This window comes from Syngnathus floridae, chromosome 5 (assembly GCF_059516105.1).
Source record: "Syngnathus floridae isolate MCC-2025c chromosome 5, RoL_Sflo_1.0, whole genome shotgun sequence".
Lineage (NCBI taxonomy): Eukaryota > Metazoa > Chordata > Actinopteri > Syngnathiformes > Syngnathidae > Syngnathus > Syngnathus floridae.
The window spans coordinates 5025133-5047921 of NC_142417.1; the positions used below are offsets into that span (position 1 = coordinate 5025133).

The 22789-nt window shown below is 42.5% G+C and overlaps 2 long non-coding RNA genes across 7 annotated transcripts in view; one reads left to right on the forward strand and one right to left on the reverse strand.

The window, feature by feature from the left end:
- Nucleotides 1–4356: 4356 nt before the first annotated feature.
- Nucleotides 4357–10361, forward strand: LOC148397684 (uncharacterized). 3 transcript variants are annotated; one of them, XR_015858650.1, is made up of 4 exons: nt 4357–4393; nt 6322–6416; nt 6501–6756; nt 6829–10361. It is a non-coding gene; the product is annotated as an uncharacterized LOC148397684 (long non-coding RNA). The 3 variants fall into 3 exon arrangements; XR_015858652.1 differs by having other exon boundaries at nt 4363–4393; nt 6381–6416; XR_015858651.1 differs by having other exon boundaries at nt 4369–4418; nt 6381–6416.
- The window catches only part of LOC148397685 (uncharacterized), a 55490-nt gene continuing 37365 nt past the window's right edge, over nt 4665–22789 (reverse strand). Inside the window, exons 5-9 of one of the 4 annotated variants that reach the window (XR_015858645.1) lie at nt 12814–12881; nt 11925–12004; nt 5370–5430; nt 5199–5285; nt 4665–5122 (exon numbers count right to left, since the gene is read on the reverse strand). This is a non-coding gene — a long non-coding RNA (uncharacterized LOC148397685). Of the gene's footprint in view, nt 5286–5306; nt 5431–11924; nt 12005–12813; nt 12882–22789 lie in introns of all 4 variants that reach the window. The other 3 variants (XR_015858647.1, XR_015858644.1, XR_015858646.1) reach the window with 3 other exon arrangements.

Below are 22789 nucleotides of genomic sequence, written 5' to 3' on the forward strand. Positions count from 1 at the left end.
GCTCACGTGTCACCACTTTGTCCACACACATGTCGCACACTGGGCCATGCAGATTAAAGCATGGTGTTCCATTCACAGAAATGTCCATATGTATTGTGTGTGTGTACGTATTTAATTTTATTTTACAGTGTCCACAGTAATTGCCGTAAGTGAAGCTTGGGTACATCAGCATCCGAGAATTTCCTACGGAACTCAGCAAAACGAAAACTGACAAAAGTCAAGTCAAGATCCTTTTTATGAACTATGAGAGCAGTGTAAAAAAGAGGAATGCTACCTTTTATGCCTGTTTTAAACAGAAACTTTGCAAATGGTTTCACACAGTGACCCTGTCAATGGGGTCACCTTAAATACTTAACGTTTACCACCTAGAACCAAAAAATCTATTCCTGAGTGGCTTGATTTGCACAGTGGTGCAACCTGCTCTCCCAAGTGAGCCAAAGGCACCCAGCGAGGAAAACTTCAGGTCACTTCATAGGATGGGTTAGTGAAGTTAATGAAGGTTGCACCGTTTTTGAAAGGGAGGAAGTGAATTGGAAAAAAAAAAAAAAACTCTGAAAAAGCCACTTTCCAAGTGAGGCGGGTTGCATGCAGGGGTGCTCCAGTGGCGACATTTTCCTCCACCTGGTAACGCTAATGCTCACCGTTGTTACAATAATCATGATAAAAAGGGGCGTCATTATTATAATAGCAGCTATTTGAAAGGGGAGACGCTAATAGCAGCAAACGCACTTCAGTTTCCATTACGGCTAACAACAACACAAGCATCTGGTTGACATACAGTGGGGGTGGGGGCGCTTGGAGTATGCCTGTTATATATAGGCTTGATGCATGTGTGTGAAAATTGCATATATATATATATATATATATATATATATATGCACCATCAGCAGAAAAGAACAACAGAAAAAGTAGTGCTGTGGCAATTTAGGAGTACCTTTAGACCCCTGCCTGACAGCTAGTGATGTGCATTACCGTTCTTTTAAGAGAACTGAATCTTTGAAATCAATTCTCTCAAAGATCTGTTCAAACGAATCGTTCAACGAATCTGTGATGTTACACGGACACTGCAATAGGTACACCGCCATTTTTATTTTCTCAAGTGATTCGTTCTTTTTTCAGTTCATATGACTTCAACCAGTAGGTGACGGTAGTGCCCATTGAAGCTGGTGCTACCTCGCCGTAAAACAAAACGAAGAAGAAAATGGGTAACTTCCTGTTCACGAACGAGTCGTGAATTGTATTTCCCCTTCACCAACGAACGAATCTGTGAGTGAGTGATTCGTATTTCCAGTTCATCGCGAGAACGGATCAGCGAGGGAACGAATCCTGACTTTACCGTTCGCGAACGACTCAATGGGTCAACTGCCTTCCTTCCCGTGCAGCAACGGATCAGTCAGTGAACGTGTTGCGTCTCCCTCCTGGTGTGGACTATGTAAACTAGAATGTAGATTTACGATTTACCAGGGAAAGAAAGAACCACTCACTGAAAGACCACTTCTTTTATGCGCGTTTTCTCCAAGCTAACGGCTAACTTTATTGCATGAAGGGATGCGCTGTTATGCAACAACGGGGAGATTATGCTTCTCTTTGGGTAATCTTGATTTTATAACACTTATAGTAGTTTTTAAATAACGTGTATGCATATATACGCCTAAATATTGTTATCCAATATATCTACTGCAATTTCATATTGGATTGCTGGTTTGAAATTTACTTTTAATATTATCATTTTCAATAAACATTTATGTTAAAACTTGTCTGGTGTTTTATTCCTTGTTTTTATATTCGCCAATTAAAACATAAAAATCAGACATTTGGTTAAGTGCTTTATATGACAATATGTGTAGGTGCACCTCATGGACACGTCAATAGGTACACTACACGAGGTAAAAAAAAGAATAAATAAATAAAGGGTTACACATCTGAATACTTTTTCACGCCCGGGATCGAACCAAGCTCCTACCGAGTTAGAACCCTAGTTAGTAACCAGTCAGCTATTCCGACTGGCAGCCTATGATTGCTTGCAGTGTTTTGTACTAGTGATGTGCATTCCAGTTTTAAGTGAAAATCTTTAGAATCGGTTGTGTGTGTTTAACGAGGGTAACTTGGAAAACATATTGGAACGCGGCCCCGAGGACTAGAGCTTGACACCTGTGACCTTTGACCATGATATTTCCCTAATAAAGTGGCCTGTTATTAGGTACACTTGAAAATGGTGGTGTACCTAATGGGGTGTCCATGTGATTCCCTCGTTAAGTGCACCTGCGTGAAAAGTTTTAGCTACTTTTGAACGTGAAAGTGGCTAAAACTTTTCACGCAGGTGCGCTTAACGAGGGTAACTTGGAAAACTTATTGGAACGCGGCCCCGAGGACTAGAGCTTGATACCTGTGACCTTTGACGATGATATTTCCCTAATAAAGTGGCCTGTTATTAGGTACACTTGAAAATGGTGGTGTACCTAATGGGGTGTCCATGTGATTCCCTCGTTAAGTGCACCTGCGTGAAAAGTTTTAGCTACTTTTGAACGTGAAAGTGGCTAAAACTTTTCACGCAGGTGCGCTTAACGAGGGTAACTTGGAAAACATATTGGAACGCGGCCCCAAGGACTAGAGCTTGATACCTGTGACCTTTAACCATGATATTTCCCTAATAAAGTGGCCTGTTATTAGGTACACTTGAAAATTGTGGTGTACCTAATGGGGTGTCCATGTGACTCCCTCGTTAAGTGCACCTGCGTGAAAAGTTTTAGCGACTTTTGAACGTGAAAGTGGCTAAAACTTTTCACGCAGGTGCACTTAACGAGGGTAACTTGGAAAACTTATTGGAACGCGGCCCCGAGGACTAGAGCTTGATACCTGTGACCTTTGACGATGATATTTCCCTAATAAAGTGGCCTGTTATTAGGTACACTTGAAAATGGTGGTGTACCTAATGGGGTGTCCATGTGATTCCCTCGTTAAGTGCACCTGCGTGAAAAGTTTTAGCTACTTTTGAACGTGAAAGTGGCTAAAACTTTTCACGCAGGTGCGCTTAACGAGGGTAACTTGGAAAACTTATTGGAACGCGGCCCCAAGGACTAGAGCTTGATACCTGTGACCTTTGACGATGATATTTCCCTAATAAAGTGGCCTGTTATTAGGTACACTTGAAAATGGTGGTGTACCTAATGGGGTGTCCATGTGATTCCCTCGTTAAGTGCACCTGCGTGAAAAGTTTTAGCTACTTTTGAACGTGAAAGTGGCTAAAACTTTTCACGCAGGTGCGCTTAATGAGGGTAACTTGGAAAACTTATTGGAACGCGGCCCCGAGGACTAGAGCTTGATACCTGTGACCTTTGACGATGATATTTCCCTAATAAAGTGGCCTGTTATTAGGTACACTTGAAAATGGTGGTGTACCTAATGGGGTGTCCATGTGATTCCCTCGTTAAGTGCACCTGCGTGAAAAGTTTTAGCTACTTTTGAACGTGAAAGTGGCTAAAACTTTTCACGCAGGTGCGCTTAACGAGGGTAACTTGGAAAACTTATTGGAACGCAGCCCCGAGGACTAGAGCTTGATACCTGTGACCTTTGACGATGATATTTCCCTAATAAAGTGGCCTGTTATTAGGTACACTTGAAAATGGTGGTGTACCTAATGGGGTGTCCATGTGATTCCCTCGTTAAGTGCACCTGCGTGAAAAGTTTTAGCTACTTTTGAACGTGAAAGTGGCTAAAACTTTTCACGCAGGTGCACTTAACGAGGGAATCTTGTAAAACATGTTGGAATGCGGCCCCGAGGACTAGAGCTTGACACCTGTGACCTTTGACCATGATATTTTCCTAATAAAGTTATTAGTTATTAGGTACACTTGAAAATGGCGGTGTACCTAAAGGAGTGTCCGTGTGACGTCACAGATCAACAGCCAATCAGAAAGTGGGGGTGAGGGCAGGTGTGGCACTTTTCACTTTCACTTAAGCTTTGGCCGTGATTTTTCCCTAATGAACTGGCCTGTTATTATGTACACTTGAAAATGGCGGTGTACCTAATGGAGTGTCCAAGTGACGTCACAGATCAAACAGCCAATCAGAAAGTGAGGGTGAGGGCGGGTGTGGCACTTTTCACTTTCACTTAACGTTTTTCCGTAATGAAGTGGCCTGTGATTAGGTACACTTCATGGACACTACAATAGGTACACTACACGAGGTAAAAAATAATAATAATAATAATGAATGAATAAGAAATTGTAGCGAACGATTCAGTGAACGATTCTTTTGAACAAAACATTTGAGCGAACCAATTCTAAAGATTCAATTCAAACTGGAATGCACATCACTAGTACAAAACAGTCCAGACGACGGCAGGTTTCCAGATCGCAATAACCAACTGGATAATGTTACGGGCTCTTGCTCGGTAAGAACTTGGTTCGATCCCAGGCGTGAGTATGTGCATAGTTGTGCAATTAACCCTTTATTTATTTTTTTCCTCGTGTAGTTTACCTATTGTACCTATTTTTTGTACGTGTCAAGAATGTGTATTTGACTACTTGCTCTTTATTTTGGGAGACACCAACACATTATACACAACGTAAAACACATATAGATATTACCATATAAAGCAGCTAACCAAACGTCAGATTTGTTTTCATGCCCAAAAAAATAAATACAAGGAATAAAACACCAGACAAGTGTTAACAAGTTTTAATGTTGATTAAAATAATAATAATAAAAGTAAATTTCAAACCAGCAATCTAATGTGAACTTGCAGTAGATATATTGGATAACAATATTTAGGCGTATATATACATACACGTTATTTTAAGTGTAATAAAATCAAGATTACCCAAAGAGAAGCATAATCTCCCCGTTGTTGCATAACGGCGCATCCCTTCATGCAATAAAGTTAGCCGTTAGCTTGGAGAAAACGCGCATAAAAGAAGTGGTCTTTCAGTGAGTGGTTCTTTCTTTCCTTAGCAAATCGTAAATGTACATCCTGGCTTACATAGTTCACGCCAGGAGGGAGACATAACACGTTCACTGACTGATCCGTTGTTGCACGGGAAGGAAGGCAGTTGACCCATTGACTCGTTCGCGAACGGGAAAGTCAGGACTCGTTCCCACGCTGATCCGTTCTCGCGATGAACTGGAAATGCAAAGCAGATTCGTTCGGTGGTGAAGGGGAAATGCAATTCACGACTCGTTCGTGAACAGGAAGTTACGTCATTTTCTTCTTCGTTTTGTTTAACGGCGAGGTGGCACCAGCTTCAATGGTCATTACCGACACCTACTGGTTGAAGTCATATGAACTAAAAAAAAGAAGGACTCACTTTAGGAAATGTCACTCTCGTTCACTGAAAATATTCGGTCTTTTGAACGAATCGTTCACTCACGAGCCAACACTACTGACAGCGCAATGATGGTCCGGTAATTGCCGCTGTGCCGCCGTCCGTCCTGGGGAAGAAAAAAATTCTCAAAGTACTTTCTTGGATGCAAGCACTGGAACTGATGAAACTTTGATTTCTCAGGCACTGCAAGATTTTTTTTTTTTTAACGGTATTTAATGATATAAACTCCCCCCCCCCCCCCCCCCCCCCCCCCCACTCCCTCAAGTAAGCTTTTTGGAGTCTGTTGGGAAATAGCAAAAATGAATGAAAACTGACACAAAACTTGTCAAGTTAATAAAAAGGTTTTATGATGGCAACAAGTCTTCAAATAGATTTGGAAGCGCCATTAGCGCCATTATTCTCCTTCAATTTCTTAAATTAATGGGAGCAATTTGGCTCACCGAGATAAAATATGTCAAGTGCACGCAACTTCAACTTGTCAGGGGCAAAAACGCCACCGAGACTCCTTTGAAAGAGAAAAATAAGAGGTTATATCAGTGGCTCATATGATGAAAAAAGTTTTTTTCAAGAAAACATAAAGAATAAAAATGTCGTGTGGAGTTGAGCAACTAGTTTTTACGAGTGATCAATTTTGTCGGTATTCAAGATTGGAAACAGGATTTGTAAAAATATATTTACGTATATTTTTTTTCTTTTCTAAGAGCAAAATATTTTTTTTTTCTACAAACTTTTTTTTTTTTTTTCAATCTGACCTAATGTGTCAAATTTCAACAATTGAAATTTGCCCGAAGTCAACTGGGGTAGACTCCAGCGCAGAAAATGGATGGATGAAATTTACAACTTTTCTCACAGTGTTTTTTTTTCCAAAGATTATCTTTGACAAAAAAGTGACAATTTTTTGAACATCTTATTTTTCCATGAAACAAAACTGTTGCTAGATTACACCTTGTATCACCATTTTTACCCCCCTGAAAAAAATGCCACTTTTGTCTCTTAGGGATAAAACTTTATTTCTTTTCTTCCTTTTCTCTGGATTTTGCTCATGTTCTGATTCAGTCCCAAAGCCCCGGCACTCTCCATCCTGGCGTCCAGGTGACTAATGGAATGACACAACAAGAATGGGCCATTGTGTTTTATTGAGCCCTTCTCGTTCTCTTCCTCTCTTTCTTCTCTCAGTTTTTTCCTGCGCTGGGCTGTAAAGAAGGCCCGATGAGAGGACGAACGAGGGAGCGCACGTCGGGCCGAGCGACAAACGAGAGAGCGGAATGAAAGAAGGTAAATGGAGAATGGGAAGGAGTGAGGCGGCTGATGGTGGATAATGGGATAATGACGCTAAAAGACAAAAAATAAGTGGAGGCAGATGGAAAAAGAGGAGGACGGGATGTAAAAGAAGAAGAGGATGAAGAGGAGCACATAAAAGGATGAATAGATGGTGAGTAACGTGCGGTCAGTCTTTCGGGCGGAATCAATGCTTGATTAATATGAATTCCCTTGGCCGTGGCAGGTGGGCGGGGCTAAAGCCAACACTTCCTGCTCAGATTGATCGGGGCCAAGGCACCAAGGGCACGCTAACGTCGCCCACGTCCAATTACTCATGCGCGCGACGTGCTGACGCCGCTGAGGAACTTTGCAAACCGCAGCGGTCCAAACGCAAACACTCGATGGATGACTTTTTGGATTTTTTTTTTTTGGGGGGGGGGGAATGCATAAGAAATTGAAAGCAAATAAGACTAAGTTTGAGGTTAGGGGTCACTTTGCTCCTAGTAAAAAGTATCAATCTGGAGCCATTGGGTTGGTGAATATCCCCCATCCCTGTCAAAAAACTCCTTCTCCAAGGTTCTGCATCTGTGCGGGGTCCCTCAAGGGTCAATCATGGGTCCGCGTTTATTCCTCCTCTATCTTCTTTGCAATGTTGCAAAGAAAATAAACATGAGTTGGGTTCTTATAATTTAACAAAGTTATTTTCATTTCTCATTGTTGCAGATATTCCTCATAGCAGAGGAAGGAGAAGGACGCATCAGGAATGCAGACATTTTGTTTTCTTTACACTCATTATGCAATTGAATGGAAATCCCGCCGGCCCTCGCCGGGCCTAGGTTGTGTTTTTTTTTTTTTTCCGGGTTAGGATTAAAAAGCGGACCCTTGTGTGTGCGGTTTATAGGCTGGATTGTCACCACTGCTATTGTGTGTCGATTTGTGCGCCTGTCGCCAGTTTTTATTGTCACAGCAAGTCATCCTATGTGTGTCTCCTTCTACTTGTTACCTTTATGTTCCCCTGTTTTTATTTGAATCAATCGGTACCTTCCTTTCAATTGATCCCATTGGCTCCTTTCATTGGTTTGCCTTTATAGGTGGTTTTGAAACGGGCTTGCCACCAACTGTTGCAAACCTGTAAAGCGGCAGATTTGTTGGGAGTAGGGCTTTCTCAAGTTCTGACCTTGTGGGGTCGACTTATTAAAGTAAAGCTTTTATGGTGGATTGTTAAACTATGTTGACACAAAATCCTTCAAATGACCCAAAAAGGCCATTTGAAAGCAACAAAGGCAGACTTCCTGTTTCTTTTCGAGCATAGTTCCTTCAGACTTTTTGGTGGGTCTAATCACAACAAACATGCCTTCCAAATTCCAATTGCCAAATGACTTTGGGGGCTCAAATATTCTCCAGGAGCCTTTTGTGTCTGCAACTTCAGGAAATAGTCCAAAATGGCTGCTGCGAGCCAAAATGGCGGACTCCTTGTGTGATTTCAGGCATTTTTGTGTGGGATGGCTCACGATAGAGATGTCTGTCAGATGAAATGTTCTCAAGAGAAATAGGCTAAAAAGGATTAATCTTTCAAAACTCTCTAGCACAATTTTGTTTTTGCACATGCTCGGCAAATGTCTCAAAATACAAACGAGTCGATTTTTACGTCGCTAAGTGAAACGGTTCAGTCACTTTCAAGAGGTTATTACGAAGTGGAAGCCGATTGCCGCGAATAGCCAATTGCAACCAAAATGGCTGACTTCTTTCGCAGGTCTTCTCATAATACATATGAGCACCAAATTTCATGTCACAAGGTGAAATGTGCTTGATCTTGGTTGTAGTACATCTGGAGCGCAGCCACAAAATGGCGGCTTGAAAGGAAAATGGCAGACTTTAGTGCATGAGTGGATCTTCTTTCTCCTCTGCCACACACACACAAATACACACACAGCATTGAAATGATAGCAGTGAGCTCTCCATCTCAGTGATGCGATTTTCCTGGAGATTTATGGTGGCGGCACAGCGCTATTAGTTTGCCTTAAACGCGGTCATGGACTAGAAAACAGCAGCACGCTTGTCTGGGTCACATGTGCCGTTGTTTGTCTTGATCCATCACGACTTTGGACAAGAATCCCGTTGTGAAAGTCACCCAAACTCACTTGTTTCATTTCAGATTTGATGACTCACAAATTTGCATGTGAGCTAGTCAAGCTATGAAATTAATAAAAAAAAGAAAAGATATTAGGGAAGAAAAATCTCCCGATTCGATGAGAAAGTGAGTCTTTTTTTTTTTGTTCAAGAAATAAATTGTCTTTCTTTACAGAAAAGTAACTCAAAAACACACACATGAGATGTGTGTTTGTGTCTTTACTATTGGATTATGATGGCACCTATTTTTAGGCCAACACACGCACACACACACACACACACACACACAAGGAAGGTTGATCTACTCATAGGTTGGTTTCCATATCACCGTGCAGTCACCTTGAAATCACATCATCCTGCACTGCCAAGCCATACAATAGCACAAGAAATATGGAATACATTTTTTCCCGTCCATCTCTGACCTAGAAAATATTGCCCTGATAGAAGAAAGGAGCCAGCACCAATTGGCTTTACCTTACAGGGTATTCTGTCATGTGTTGTTCTATGTTGTGTTTTTGTGAGTCAAACACAAAGGACGTTGGAGCATTCCAAATCAGGGATGGGCAAGTGGCGGCTTACGGGTCACGGAATATTAATCGCAGAAAAGAAAAATTTTCTTTCTAGCCTTTTCCTTTCATCGATAATGAGCAGTAGAGCATGAAACTACCGGTTTCTGACCAAAAAGCGGAGAAAACAAGAAAGAACAAAAGCCACTTTGACTCTAATGCACGAGTTCAACGTGAGTGGCTTTTCCACCTGGTGTTTGCTCTTTGCTCTGTCAACTTTTCTCCTACATCCTGATGCACACGTTCCTCTAGGTGGCGCCACTGACGCGGGACTGTATTTATAGCATAAACTATAGCGCCCGCCTAACATCTCTTTGAGTCGTTTCTCTGCGGCCTTGTGGTCATCTTGTTGCTTTTGTTGCTTCGTCATCTCTACACGCCCTTCTTGGCTTTTGCTAGTTTTATCAGGGAGGACACCGCTGCCTTTGACAATTAGCATTAAGCCTCGGCGGAGGACCGAGCGCCATCAAGTGACATTCTTCTGATGCTTGTTTTGGTCTCGACAATACGTGCCCAGCTGTTGCTTAGCATCTGCACGAGTAAGTTTCATAAGAAAAACGACATCTTTGGCTTCCCTGCCTTTCTTTGTCCAGCGGTGAAATGCCAGGATTCCGTATGACATATGGAACACGTACAACACACAAGACTTTCGATATAAGTTGTTAAAACAGAATGCAAAATAATCAAAAAAAATAATCCAAATGTGGCAATGAGGAAAAAAAGGCATTATGAAGGAAAGCACTGTCATTTTTTGACAAGTGTCTTTGAGAAAAGGACCACGCATATGCGTTGTATATATATGTCACACGGCTGCTGCTAAAGCAAAAAAGTCGATTTGGTGCGCATGGCTTCTTGAGACGCTTTTTGCAGGACTACTACTTTAAACAGGCGTTGGGGGCTAAACGTGAAGAAAAACGTAATTTCGTCAGTTCTGGATCAAACTTTGCAGTTACGTCAAAGTCGGTACAGATTGGACATTTCCCCAACCACCAACCAACCTGAAATGTTCAAAATAAGCTAAAAGGCTCCATTCAAAGGTTATTTTGGCTTTTCTCAAATGAATTAATTCCCCATTGATCAATTATCACCTACATGGCAAGAACCTTTCCCGTCATTGTTAAAATGTCAGGCGGCAATGTTGTTTATCAGCCAGGCATCTCAAATGTTGTCTGAGAGAGCAGAAAATGACTTGTCTGTTTCTACTAAATGAAGGAGAAAAATTCACAGATTTTAGTAAGTAATGGACAATGTTTTGTCCTGTTAAAACATGGCTGCACACCTTTTGACGCTGGTATGATTTTGTTTTATGCAATGAAATCATTTTAAAAACTGACTTTCATAAAAAAAAACTTGTTTTTATTAAAAAAAATATTTTGAAAAACTGACTTTTGTAAAAAAAAAAAAAAAAAAAAAGATTAAAATAAAAAAGGTCTTTTTTTCTTCTTCTGGTAAAACTTTTATTCCCTCCAAATCATTATTTTACACGGTGCATGTAGCCTAGGCGTCTACGGGTTGTTAATTTTGCGGCGGTCTGTTTTTCCATGCGGGCCGAATTTGGTCACGCGCGACTGACACAAGCAATTGCTCTCATGACTTTTTGTTTTGCTTAAGTGAGTCGACTGGATGAATAAAACATCTTTGCTGCTGTGTGTTTTTGTCAAAACAATGAGGCCCGGCTTGCCACAAATGTTGATTTTGAGCTCAAGACCGCTGCGGTTCGTGTGGGCTGGCAAATGAAGTGCCAGGACAATGTGGGGAGCTCCACCAAGGCAAAATTCACAACCAGGCAAAATCAGGGATAATGGCCAGCAAATATGCACATGTAGTTCAAACATTTTTTGAAAGTTTTTGTTCCGCTGACCAGCATGCAGAATTATTTTACAGATCAAAATGCAAACAATTGCATAATAATCTTAATAAAATACATCTGGCTCTTACGACCTCCTTCAAGTAAGTTACGACTCCACATTCAGGCTCTGCACATGAAGCAATTCAATTAAGGTGTTACAGTCTGCAGGAACTAGGACCCATTTTTTCCCTCTTTTGAAAAGAAAACTATTAAAAATAGATACATGAATGTAAAACAGAGTAGAGCCTCCCAAAATTCGTTTTCCTACAAAAAAATCCTTTTAAAATTACATTTTCTCTATTGTTTTTTTCAAGCAGAGATTTTCTTGAAAACACCTGCCCAAAAATGATATTTTCTAATAATGAAAACCACAAGAAAAGTATTGACTAAAATTCAACAAAAATATCAGATTTGTTCTTGACATGGAAATGTTTCTTTTCGTATTGGTCTAAGATAAAACAGTAACACATTTTTTATAAAAAAAAAAAAGTATCCAAGATATAAATAAAATGACATCCACATTATCAAATTGAAAAAAATTATACATTTTTAAAATCCTAGATATTTTTCAGATTTTTTTTCATCATTCTACTGTTTTCTTTTAATTCTAAATGTAATGACAATGTGTTGAGGAAAAAAAAAAACTAAAAATTAAATCCTCCCTCAAAAATGTTAAGCATTAGACAAGTTTCTTGGTTCATTTTCTCAATTGGTTGGCAGCCCCTCAGAAACATTTCCAACAAGAGATTAAGAAATCTAAAGATTGTCACGATGCAGTTAATTGAGTTTTCTCACCTGAGGCATCCTTCTTTTGCTCCGATGATTATCAGCTAAGTGTTGGTAGCTCCTGTATGACTTCTTGCATCATGACACCTCTGCAAATATGACAAAAATAGTGAAGAAAAAACCCCAAAGAGTGAACATTTGTACTGGTATTGGTCAGACAAAAAAATGGAAATGAACATCTGGATTAAAAGAGACAAATAAATACAGCTCAAGAAAAAAATACTAGAACAAAATATTGAGCCGAAATAGCAAAATACATAAGATAGACATGTAAGGAACATTAGAACAAAAAATATCAAGGAAACAAATGATTGTATGCGATTGGGATAGTTGTGATGCATCTTTTTTTCCATGGCCAATTTTTATACAATTAGCAGCTAAGCGTTAGCCGCTGAGTGTGTTTTGTGTTGCAAGGGCATTTCTATTTTTCTTTGTGACAGAAATGTATTCTAGTGCTTGAGTGTCTTGTCTGTCAGTGGCACGCTAGTATGCTCGTGTTTACAAGCGGCGGTCATTAAATGCCGTATTCCCTCGCCGCTACTTTATGCTAATCTCACAAAGGTATGTGTGTGTCTGTGTGTGCGTGCGTTTCAAGTAGCAATCAGCAGGGCAAAATGAGTCGCACTAAAAGAGAAGTTGACTCTGCACATTGGAATAACGAAGGAAGGGAGGGGCGGGGCGCGAGGGGGCGCTGACAGCTCTAATTACACTGGTGCCCATTAGCTGAGTGTTAATTGGATGATTTATTGTCCCGCGGGAAAAGCTGACAGTCAATTGATGCTGATAGTGTTTAAACGGACAGAAGAAGAGTTGCGGCGCAGACGGCGACTACTGCTACTGTCGTGTGCGTGTAGTGTGTGTGTGCGTGTGTGTGTGCGCGCGTGTGTGTGTGTTTTACCTCCACTTCCCACAGTCGCCAGCGCAAGGTGGATTGTCATCTATATTGTCCGAGTTGAAATATTCTTTCTGTTTCAAAGCCACAATTCATTTATGTTTACTTTTAGAAAGTTTTTTTCCAAATATCCATGATTTTTCCTCAATTATTTCCCCGGTATTTTATATTACTTATGTCCATTTTTAGTGTGAAAATATATATTTTACAAATTCCATGATGTGCATGTTTTTTCATCTAATATTTTTGTATTTTGGGCAGCATATTTTTTAAATATTTGTACACTTAATAAAATATTGATTCAAAAACTTGATCGAATATGACGCTTGATGATGCAATGTTTTACTCCCCAGTCTCGACTTTGCTGCACTGTGCCCTCACTGTCCTCTTGGATAAAAAGTGCTTTGATAAGCCACAATAAATCGAGGTGACTCCAATTTTTGTTGCTGTTTTTTTTTTTTTTTTAGCTTTTGCACTAGATGAGTTGAATGAGGTTTGGATTTGGCCAAAGAGTTTCCAAATAAATGCATAAAACTAGGGCATAACTTGCCGTGTCCCTTTTGCCCCCTTGGCCCGGTAAGGAGCCGGCGAGTGTCCGAATGTCATCTGGCCTGACGACTTCCGGCCTAAATGGCGCCCAACGGACAGATAGATGACACGCTCTGCGCTAATGGCAGCCATACAGTATGCTAAACGCTATTTAGCAGACACTTTTACTCTATATGACTGCACGGCAGACTAAGTGCATTTATTTTTAGACCCCAAGAAGAAGTATGCTCCGTTATGGCGTTGATGCAAGATCACTTAACGCAAGCATAGTCGCATCACACGAGCTTGGAAGCAGCCAATCACAATGCACTGTGGTGATAAAGACTACACAAATCTTAGCTAATTTGTAACAATAATGATGGAGATCATTAGTTCTGGAGCTACTTTGTGATGGTCTCAAGTACCCCCCCCCTCCCCCCACACACACACAGACACACAGACACGCCTTCCTCAACACACGCACGTCACAAAATAGTCATTTGCCTTAAAACAGAATTATCAAGCCTTTGAGAATTTAAGACTTGTTGAGTGTTACTTGCTTTAATCTGTGATGAAGCACTTAGGAGGCACACAGAGGATTTAATTTATCACTCCACTAAGAGTTTGGGATGTTTTTTTATAATGTTACTTTAGGAAAAACGACTTTAAGCTTCAGAGTGCTCATTGGCATTAGCGTTTGTTTAGAAATTGGGAAGGGGGGGGAAGTCCCTCTGTGTAAAAAGATAGACAACACTAGGAAGGATGAAAAAAGTTTCTTTGAATAATTTGTATTTCTCTTTGTGTTATGTAGTCTGCGATTTTGAATGACAAAATCAAATTCAACAGAGGCCAAACAACAGAGGTACAAGCCAGTTGGTTCTTGTACACTAAATGGCATGTAAAGCTAGCGAGTCAATAAACGAGCTAACTTGTAACAATGTAACAAGCTAACTAACCTAAAAAAAAGCTGCAAAAATATGGACTAACATACTTGTTACTCGCTAACTAAGTGAGCCATTGAACTAAACTGATAAATAAACTAGATAACATATAACAAATAGACAAGCCAACTAGCAAGTAGCTAGCTAGCTAGATGGCTAAGAATATAATTAACTTGCTATCTAGTAACTGACCAACCAGCAAGCTCATAAACTAATCTAGCAAATAAACAAACAATAATAAACTCTTATGAGAATTTGAATCAACCAAATGATGAACTAGCCTACTAATGGACTGTAAAAACAAACTAATGAATTAGCAAACCAAATTGACTAGCTAACAAACTCATACACAATAACTCGCGAACTAAAACAATACAAGAAGACCCCAGTCATAAACTAGCTCATACTGTAAGTAATGGACTAACTAGCAAACAAAAGTAACAAATAAACCACCTACTTAACAAAGTAGCTAATCAAGGGTTAAACTAATCAACCGATTGGCTAAATGACCAGGTAAGTAGCTAATGAACTGACCAATTAGGGAACAAGGTAACTATATCACAAAATTGATAGTTTAAGAAAAGTCAGGTGGAGCAAAGGCGATTATCATTTGTATTTTACTGCCGGTCCAGGGAACGAAAAACGAGAGTGACAATAATCATTGTTTGCCTCGGCTTTTAGGCTCCATTTTAGTTCAATCGCAGTTCAAATCAAAAGTTTGCAGAGAAAGACAGGAGCAGCCAACGAGCTTGCCTTCTTTCAGATCCTTCTTTCCACTCGGCTGCCAGCTTGTGATCCGAGGCCCAGCCCGGAGCCAAGAGAAGATGCCAGGCATTCCAAAAGTACACCGACACTAAACAAAGACGCCGGCATGCCAGAATCAATCGGCACTTGCGCCTGACTTTTCTCTCGACAACAACCTATTTGCCGTCATCCCGCCACACTTGGCGTTCATTGAGCACAACGACAAGGTGGTTGCACCGACTGAGGTTTTTTGGGGTCAACAGAAAAGGAGAATTTCAAAGAAGGCCTTCAACGAATTAGTCGATGAATCTACCAAATATTAATTATCAAATGAATCACTGCAAATCTGAAGAATCAATTTTTTCATTGTCCAAATCTTCAAGCTCTCCGAGGTAATCATTTCTCTCGTCCTTCTTGAAAGCCTTCCTTCATTTGTCTTTTGTTTAATCTTTTCCAAACATCTGCTTTAATTATGGAAAATAATGACCAGCCAGCCTTCGATGCTCACTCTTGAACCCGAACTCTAAAATGCAAGGCCAGGAAGTCGACCAGAGTTATTGTCCGCCCGCTCACCTTTGCATTTGTACATTTTTTCGCATTTCTCGCACGCAGATAAAGAATTGATGACATTATCGTTATTCTAGGGACGGCCTGAATAATTAACAGGAACAAAAGAGTCGCTTTTTTTTCGGGGGTCGCCGTCGTCGGAGGCATTAATCACTCTCATTCATCACGCCGTCTGTCTCAAACGCTGACGACGCTTCCCCGCCGCCGCCCGCAAAGACAAAGGCGTCGAATATTTGATGCCGCGCTGGAAACGAAGACATCCACGTATAGAATTGAGAGAACAGGCTCAAAAGTTTTGCTCCCAAAGAGATTCTAAAGAATAGATATTAGATTTTTATGTTGGTAGTTGAAAGGCAGCTAAAGCGAAAGCACCTTGAAAGTTCAAAGAAAATCACAACTCATTAAAATCCAGATTGAGAATCTACATTGGTCATCATTTTAACTTTCTGAGAATATTCGCTGCTGAGGGCCTGGCTTGTTTTCTGGTTGACAGACACAGTCGATTGCTTGATTGTTATTGCGAGGTAAATTTCGAAGCGAGCTTCTCTTCAAGTGTCAACATGTTTTTCTTTTCCAAAGCAGAGCCGCAGAATAGTTTGTGTGACAATGGAAAGTGAAAAATCACACAAGGGCAAAACTTCACAACCCCCCCGAGCTCAGTAAACCACTATGCCAACTGAACTAACTTGAGACTGTCCGTTTGAGATCGTAATAACAAATCTGCTCTTTTTAGAGCCATATTGCTTTGTGAAAAGTTTTCCGCCCACGTCATGTTGATGCTCAAGGAATGGGAAAACAATATTCCGATAAAACAGTCAACGTTTGTATTTTCAAATGATCACTTTGACAGCATTCCTACAAAATCACAATCTCCCACGTTTGGTGAGCTATTTTGGGAAGAGGGCCGCGGGTCACGGTCACCCAGTGCCCTCCGTCATCATGTTGCTGACCGCCGTCTCGGATCATCGGTCGATTGGACCGACTTCCCCCACGAGAAGTTGAGCGTAACGTTCCCAATCGCCGAGGTTTTGCGCTCGTCGCTAAGCAAATATTTCTTTTAAAAAATAAATCACTCAAATCAAATCAGAGTGTACGTTTGAAGTCACCGAGGAAATCACGCCACGTCGGCACTTTGGAGCGGGACTGTGTTTTAAATTACTTTTTCCCTTCACTGATTTGCAGGCCCGCCGGCTCATTACGCATCCATTCCGGAAAGTTCCATCACATCAAATATAGGGCGCACGGTAATTTCTCCATTGGAAAAAAGAAAGTTGAGTGTCTGAAGTTGAAAACGGAAAGCATCGCTGATCAATGCGGACGTGAACCTCGGCGGCCCTCCAGCTTCCCAAAACTGCTGATGGAGAAAGCAATGCGTTATCGCCACGCACCTCGTCGCCGCCGTTGTCGTGACCATAGAGTGCCGCTCGGGCTTTTGTTCTCGGCGGCGCTCGGTGATTACAAGTCGTCAGTGCGCAAACATTTTCATCATTTCATCACAGGAAGATTTCGCCAGTCACACGACTTGCGGGGGCCAATTTCAGGACTTTGGGACTTTCTTGTCTACGGCGTTGAAAAATTAGGATTGAACGCTTGCTTGTTTACATTGGGAAATTGGAGATGCCTTTTTTGCAATTCAAACCGGTGCTTGCAATGAATAGATATGAGACTTTGGAGTGTAAAACCCCCAAAAAGGGAGAAGCTCACGTTTTTTGCCCACCAACGGCTACGCTTCAAGTCTGACTCTTAAAACTATTAGCCAACCAATGCTAGCCAACGTTGGGTTATTTAGCACATTGAGTTGCAGATTTGATAACCTTTGGGCTCGTTTGTTCGTTGGACTGCGACAAAAAGCAAGGGCAAGTGGGAGAACCAACAAATCAGCAAATTGCATATAACGCAAATGACGTAGCGTTTCTTCTTCTGGGAACGGTTGTATGATTAGCAGAACGGTCTTCTTCATGTAATTCCATTTGCGGGTCCTCGGCTTCCATTGCAAGTCATCATTGGGCCCAGCTCCTTTCATCTGGCTCGCTCGCCTCGTCTTCCCATCTTGGGGAGTCGAACGACTCAATTACAAATCATTCAAGGACTCGCTTCATTTGGAGCGCAAAGGAGGGCTACAAAGCAAACGAGGACATTCCCGCCTGGCCAACTGAAATCGCATTTTATTTGATTTACACTGGCAACGCAGATTATGGTTACACGTCTAGCGGGAGCCGTCTCAGAAAATAAATTCCTTCAGTTGCATTTTGATTCAGACAAGCGCCGCCGCGTATTGGTCACATGTCCCAGCGGAATTTGTCCCCCTGCCCTCCCCCCAGTGTCCAATTTCACTTCAAAGGGCAAACACTTGCCGGGTGTCTCGGTCAGGCCTCAAACGGCCACAAACGGGGGGCTCGAGACATCAAGATGTAAACGGTGGGTGACGATTGGAGCGCACCCTCATGTCAGCCGAAAAAGGTAAGCGAGGTTGGGGCGGAAAAAGCATCTGACGATTTCCATTGGAGTCTCCGCCCTAGCCGGCCCCCCCGCGGGACCAACAAGCGAGGCGGCGAGGCGAGCGTTTGCCAAAGCGCGTCTCTCGCTTGCCTTTTGTGCCAGGCTAATAAGAAAAGTTGCCTTCAAAGGGTTTGGGCGGCGCACGGAGGAAAACGGCCAGAGGGACGGCAGACGGAGCGAGGTGGGCTTCGGCTTCTAACGCGTGAAATTACACCCGACACCTTGCCGAGGCGCTACCGCTTCAATTTTTTTTTTTTGCACTTTTTTTTCCTAGCCCATCCCCAACAAGAGGATTATTGAATGTAAGCGCTTGCTAATTCAAACTTTTGGGCTACGGGGACATTTTTCCACATAGCACCCTGCATAACCAATTAAACATAAACCAGCGTGTAGAGGAGGGAGGGGCAATCGGCGGTCTGCGGGCCGCACGCAGCCCGAGACCTTGGGAAAACAATCCAAGGGGGGAACAAAAAAAAAAAAATCAAAAATATAAAGCTATCGGGGGGAAAAAAAAAATCCACGAATCTGGGAATCAAAGGATGCAGATTTGCGTCTGTGTGACTCGACGGTAGTTTGAAGGTGTAATCTCACCAATATATTCCGACAACTAGTTTCCTTGTGCGTCTGGCTAAAAGCATTCTAACACAAAAATATCTCCCTGGCGCCATCTTGTGGCCACGGAAGTGTTATACGTAAGGGGAGGAGATTAATTTTCTCATTTCGCCACCTTTTCCAACAGTGAACAAGTAAACAACTACAAGCGGCAATTACAAAGCTTCCTGGGTGGGCGTCAGTTACTCGCAGTGTTTCAGTATATCGCAGATAATTTTTATGCCACCCCACCCCCGGCCCCGCCCTAGCCCTCCCTTCCCAGAGGCCTCAGGGACTCCAGTTTGATAACCGGGGCCCCAATATATTGGTGTACTCTTATTAAGAGTTCCAATTTGCGCTAAGAGTGAGCGCTAGATAGCAAGTTAATTAACTCGCTGCCCCTCGTCTCCCCTGGCGATGGGCGAGTAGCTTAGCCTTTCATGTTGCTAGCCAAAGATAGCAGGTGAGGGGAAAGATGGAGGTGAGGAGCTTGTCATAAGAAAGAACAAAATTGGAGGGGTGGGGGAGAGAGTCGGAAAGCTAAATTGGATCGGGACCAGGGAAAAAGCGCTGAGAGGCGTTTTCTAGTCGGCGACAGGATGTCGGAGAGTTTCTTCATCTTGACTTTTTCGATTCATTGTTTCCACACCTGCTCGGCGAGATGTAACAAACGTGGGCGGAGGGAAGACGTATGGCGGAGGCAAGCGCGGCTAATGAAAAGAAAGAAATGGGCGCTGAGGACTTTTTTTCTTTTTGGGAAATGGACACTTTGGACACTCTCGCAATTTCCAGCATCAAAATTCTGCGCTATGAAATGATTTTCTATCGTCAATCATTGGTGGCCTCGTGTGGTGGAGGGTTCTTGGGGAATGATGGCAAATGCAAGTTAGACGTTTTGTAAACACAGTGAGGAAAAGATCAAAGCCGGCAAATGCAAGCAAAAGGATACAGGCGTCACTCAATGGCGCCCCCAGGAAAATTCCAAAATTCCACAGCAGCACTTCCAAATGCGATCGCTCGCTTCGAGATGATGGCGGACACAGATGAGGGTTTGAGGAAGGCAGCCATTTTGGTTTGTGGCCACCATTTTCTAAGCCTCATCCGGAATTGGGAAGAGGGAATGACGAGAGTTAAATCATGCGCGTGCAGGCCATTGCAGGCGAGTTTCATCCCTCCAGGCTTTTCCGCGCACATCAAGGCCTTCACGCTCTCGGCTCGATGTACGGGTCATGACAGCCCATTAGCTCGCACGCCATTGATCTGTGCACGTGTGTGTGCGCGCCTTATCCAATCAATGCTCATGTTTTATTGGCGGAGTCATTACTCATTTCATTGAGTGCATCCAGAAAGAGTCAAAAGGAAGGAAAAAAGTGCAAATGTAATCAAGTGAAAATGGTTCACGTGATTGTTGCGAACATACGTGCGCATGTGACACGTACAGGATGCGCAAATGAATCCGGTGAGTAGAGATGTATCGATACCAAAAGCAGAATCGGAACCAGTGCCAATCAAGGTTACCATCGTTTTGGATTCATCAGCAAAGGATAGTTTGACCTTTGACTGAAAAAAAAACTCAAATAAACCCCAAAAACTCAAGCATCATATTCTTTGACAAAGACCAAAACAAAGGGCTTCATTTTTTTCCTATATAAATATAGTTAGTTGTCTTTTTAAGTATTTTAAACTTTATTTCGTTATTGGTAAGAGATGATTGTTTTTATATGCGGCCGTTTCTTTGTTCCTCGTCCCGACCCGTTTCAAAAAACTACTCTCCTGTCAATATGTACATAATGAGGAGGATCTTTGCTTACAGTTCTACTCTTTGCTCTTTTTATTTTATCTCTTTGACTGCCACACACACGCACACGCACACACGCACGCACGCACACACACACACACACACACACACACACACACACACACACACACACACACATGAACACACACACAGGATCTGATGGTTTGATCAAACTCTGTCACTGACAGCGTCGACTGAAAAGCTTTGCATCCTTCGCCGTAAATAAAAGTAAAAAAGGCAAGAGCGTATAAATAAAATATGAGCTCACTAATGAATAAATAAAAGAGTGACTGTATTAATAACGGCAGCGAGTGGCAATATCAGACGACGCCGGCGTCGCCGCCGCGGTCGCCCACGCTCGCGCGCTGATGAAAAGACGGCAGGCAGGCGAGTAGACGGGCCCTCCGCCTTTACATTGGCGGGTTATGTTCCCTTTCCCGCGCTCACTTCGCTACTTCCACCTTTGCACATGTTGCCAAATGGAGAATGCCACCTTTACAATGCCGCAAAGGAAAATACTAAATGCCCAGAAGCTAACAGGCCTGCCTCTTAGGTGAAAGAGGTGAAAAAAGCGCAAAAAAAAATTTAAAAAACAAGAAATTCACACAAAAGTCATGAGATTTTTCATTTCATTTCAATTTTTTTTCCAAATCCAACTTTTTTAAAATAATCATTTTTTTATAATAAAATAACTTTTTGTAAAATAAACTTTATTTTCAGTTTATATGAAAATTCTCAAATTTTTGACAAAAAAAACTCTACTTTTAAATGAAAATTCAACTTTTGTTTTTTGTATACATTTTCAAAGAAAACTTTGAGATGAGAATCAATATGTCGTAAGTTAGTTTAGTGTCTTGTACATCAAAGTTACTACGCTCGATGCTGCTCTTCCATGACAATACAATACATCCAAAAATGAATCTCAAGTGGCATAGATTTTTGGAAAAAATATCTCCTCTTTCAACCTGAGACATTTAGACTGGCAAAATTTCAACCCTAGGATGAAAACAAAAATGCTTTCTGTGGGAAGAATGCTTGCATGAGCACGCTTGTGTCATTCCTCTCTTGTGAGCCTCCACAAACTGGAGACAAATAGCACAGGAAAGTACAACTGACAGCGTGTGTGTTTGTGTGTGCGTGGGCACGTGCATGTGTGTGTGAGTGTGTGCGCACGAGCTGCCAGTGTCAACGTACGACAAGAGTGCACGTGTAGCTTGTTGAGGTCTTGCACAAACACACAAATGCACATCTTTGCATTCACAGATCCAAAGTGGTCCCTCCCCAGCGAGGTGGCAAAGCCTCACATCACGCCACATCACGCCACATCACGCCACACCACACGTCGTGGCCACATAGGTCCATTCTCACATGGTGTACATGCTGCCTATCTCTGTCGACTTCACGACTCTTCATTCATCCATCTATCCATTTTCTGAACCACTTAGTCCCCACGGGGGTCGTAGGGGTCACCGGGCAGTAGGCGGGGGACACCCTGAACCGGTTGCCAGCCAATCGCAGGGCACACAGAGACAAACAACCATTTGCACTTACACTCACACCTAGGGACAATTTGGAGTGCTCAATCGGCCTACCAAGCATGTTTTTGGGATGTGGGAGGAAACCGGGGTGCCCGGAGAAAACCCACGTGGGCCCGGGAAGAACATGCAAACTCCACACAGGGAGGTGGAATCGAACCCGCACCCTCCTAACTGTGAATCGGACGTGCTATCCAGTGCCCCACAGAGCCGCCCACCCTTCATTCAACCTTTAAAAAATGTACTGTCTCGATTTTTCAGATACTCCTCACACTCGAAACTTTTCCGCTGCCGAGGCTATTTTTTTTTTTTTATATGTCACGGTGTTAAAAAATCCGCTTACAAAGACTTTGATGCGCCACCCGTTGGCTTGGCAAAAAGTGAGGCGGCAGGCCGAACCCGTAAAGCATGCTTAGAACGACGCGAGACGGCAGGCGGAGGCCTCACGTGACGGCCAAGAGGTGGCGTCATCGACGAGCGGGGTGGAAGCGGGAGGGGTGTGGGGGGTGGGGGGATTTAACAAGACGCTCCAGATGGAGGGCCGCCGTTGCCGAGGAAGTCATTAAGCGGCCATTTCATGTGCGCGTGCTGGCCTAGCAAGGACTCTAATTGCGTGTGAGCGGAGATGCCAAAGTACATTTCCATCAAAGATGGAGGACACCGGAGAGCCAGCAGTCACCTCCGCCTCCTCTTTGCACATTTTGCCCGGCTGCTTGACTACCCCCCCAACAACACCTGACAGACGCCCCACACCCACCCAAAGATCTTTCTCACGTTTC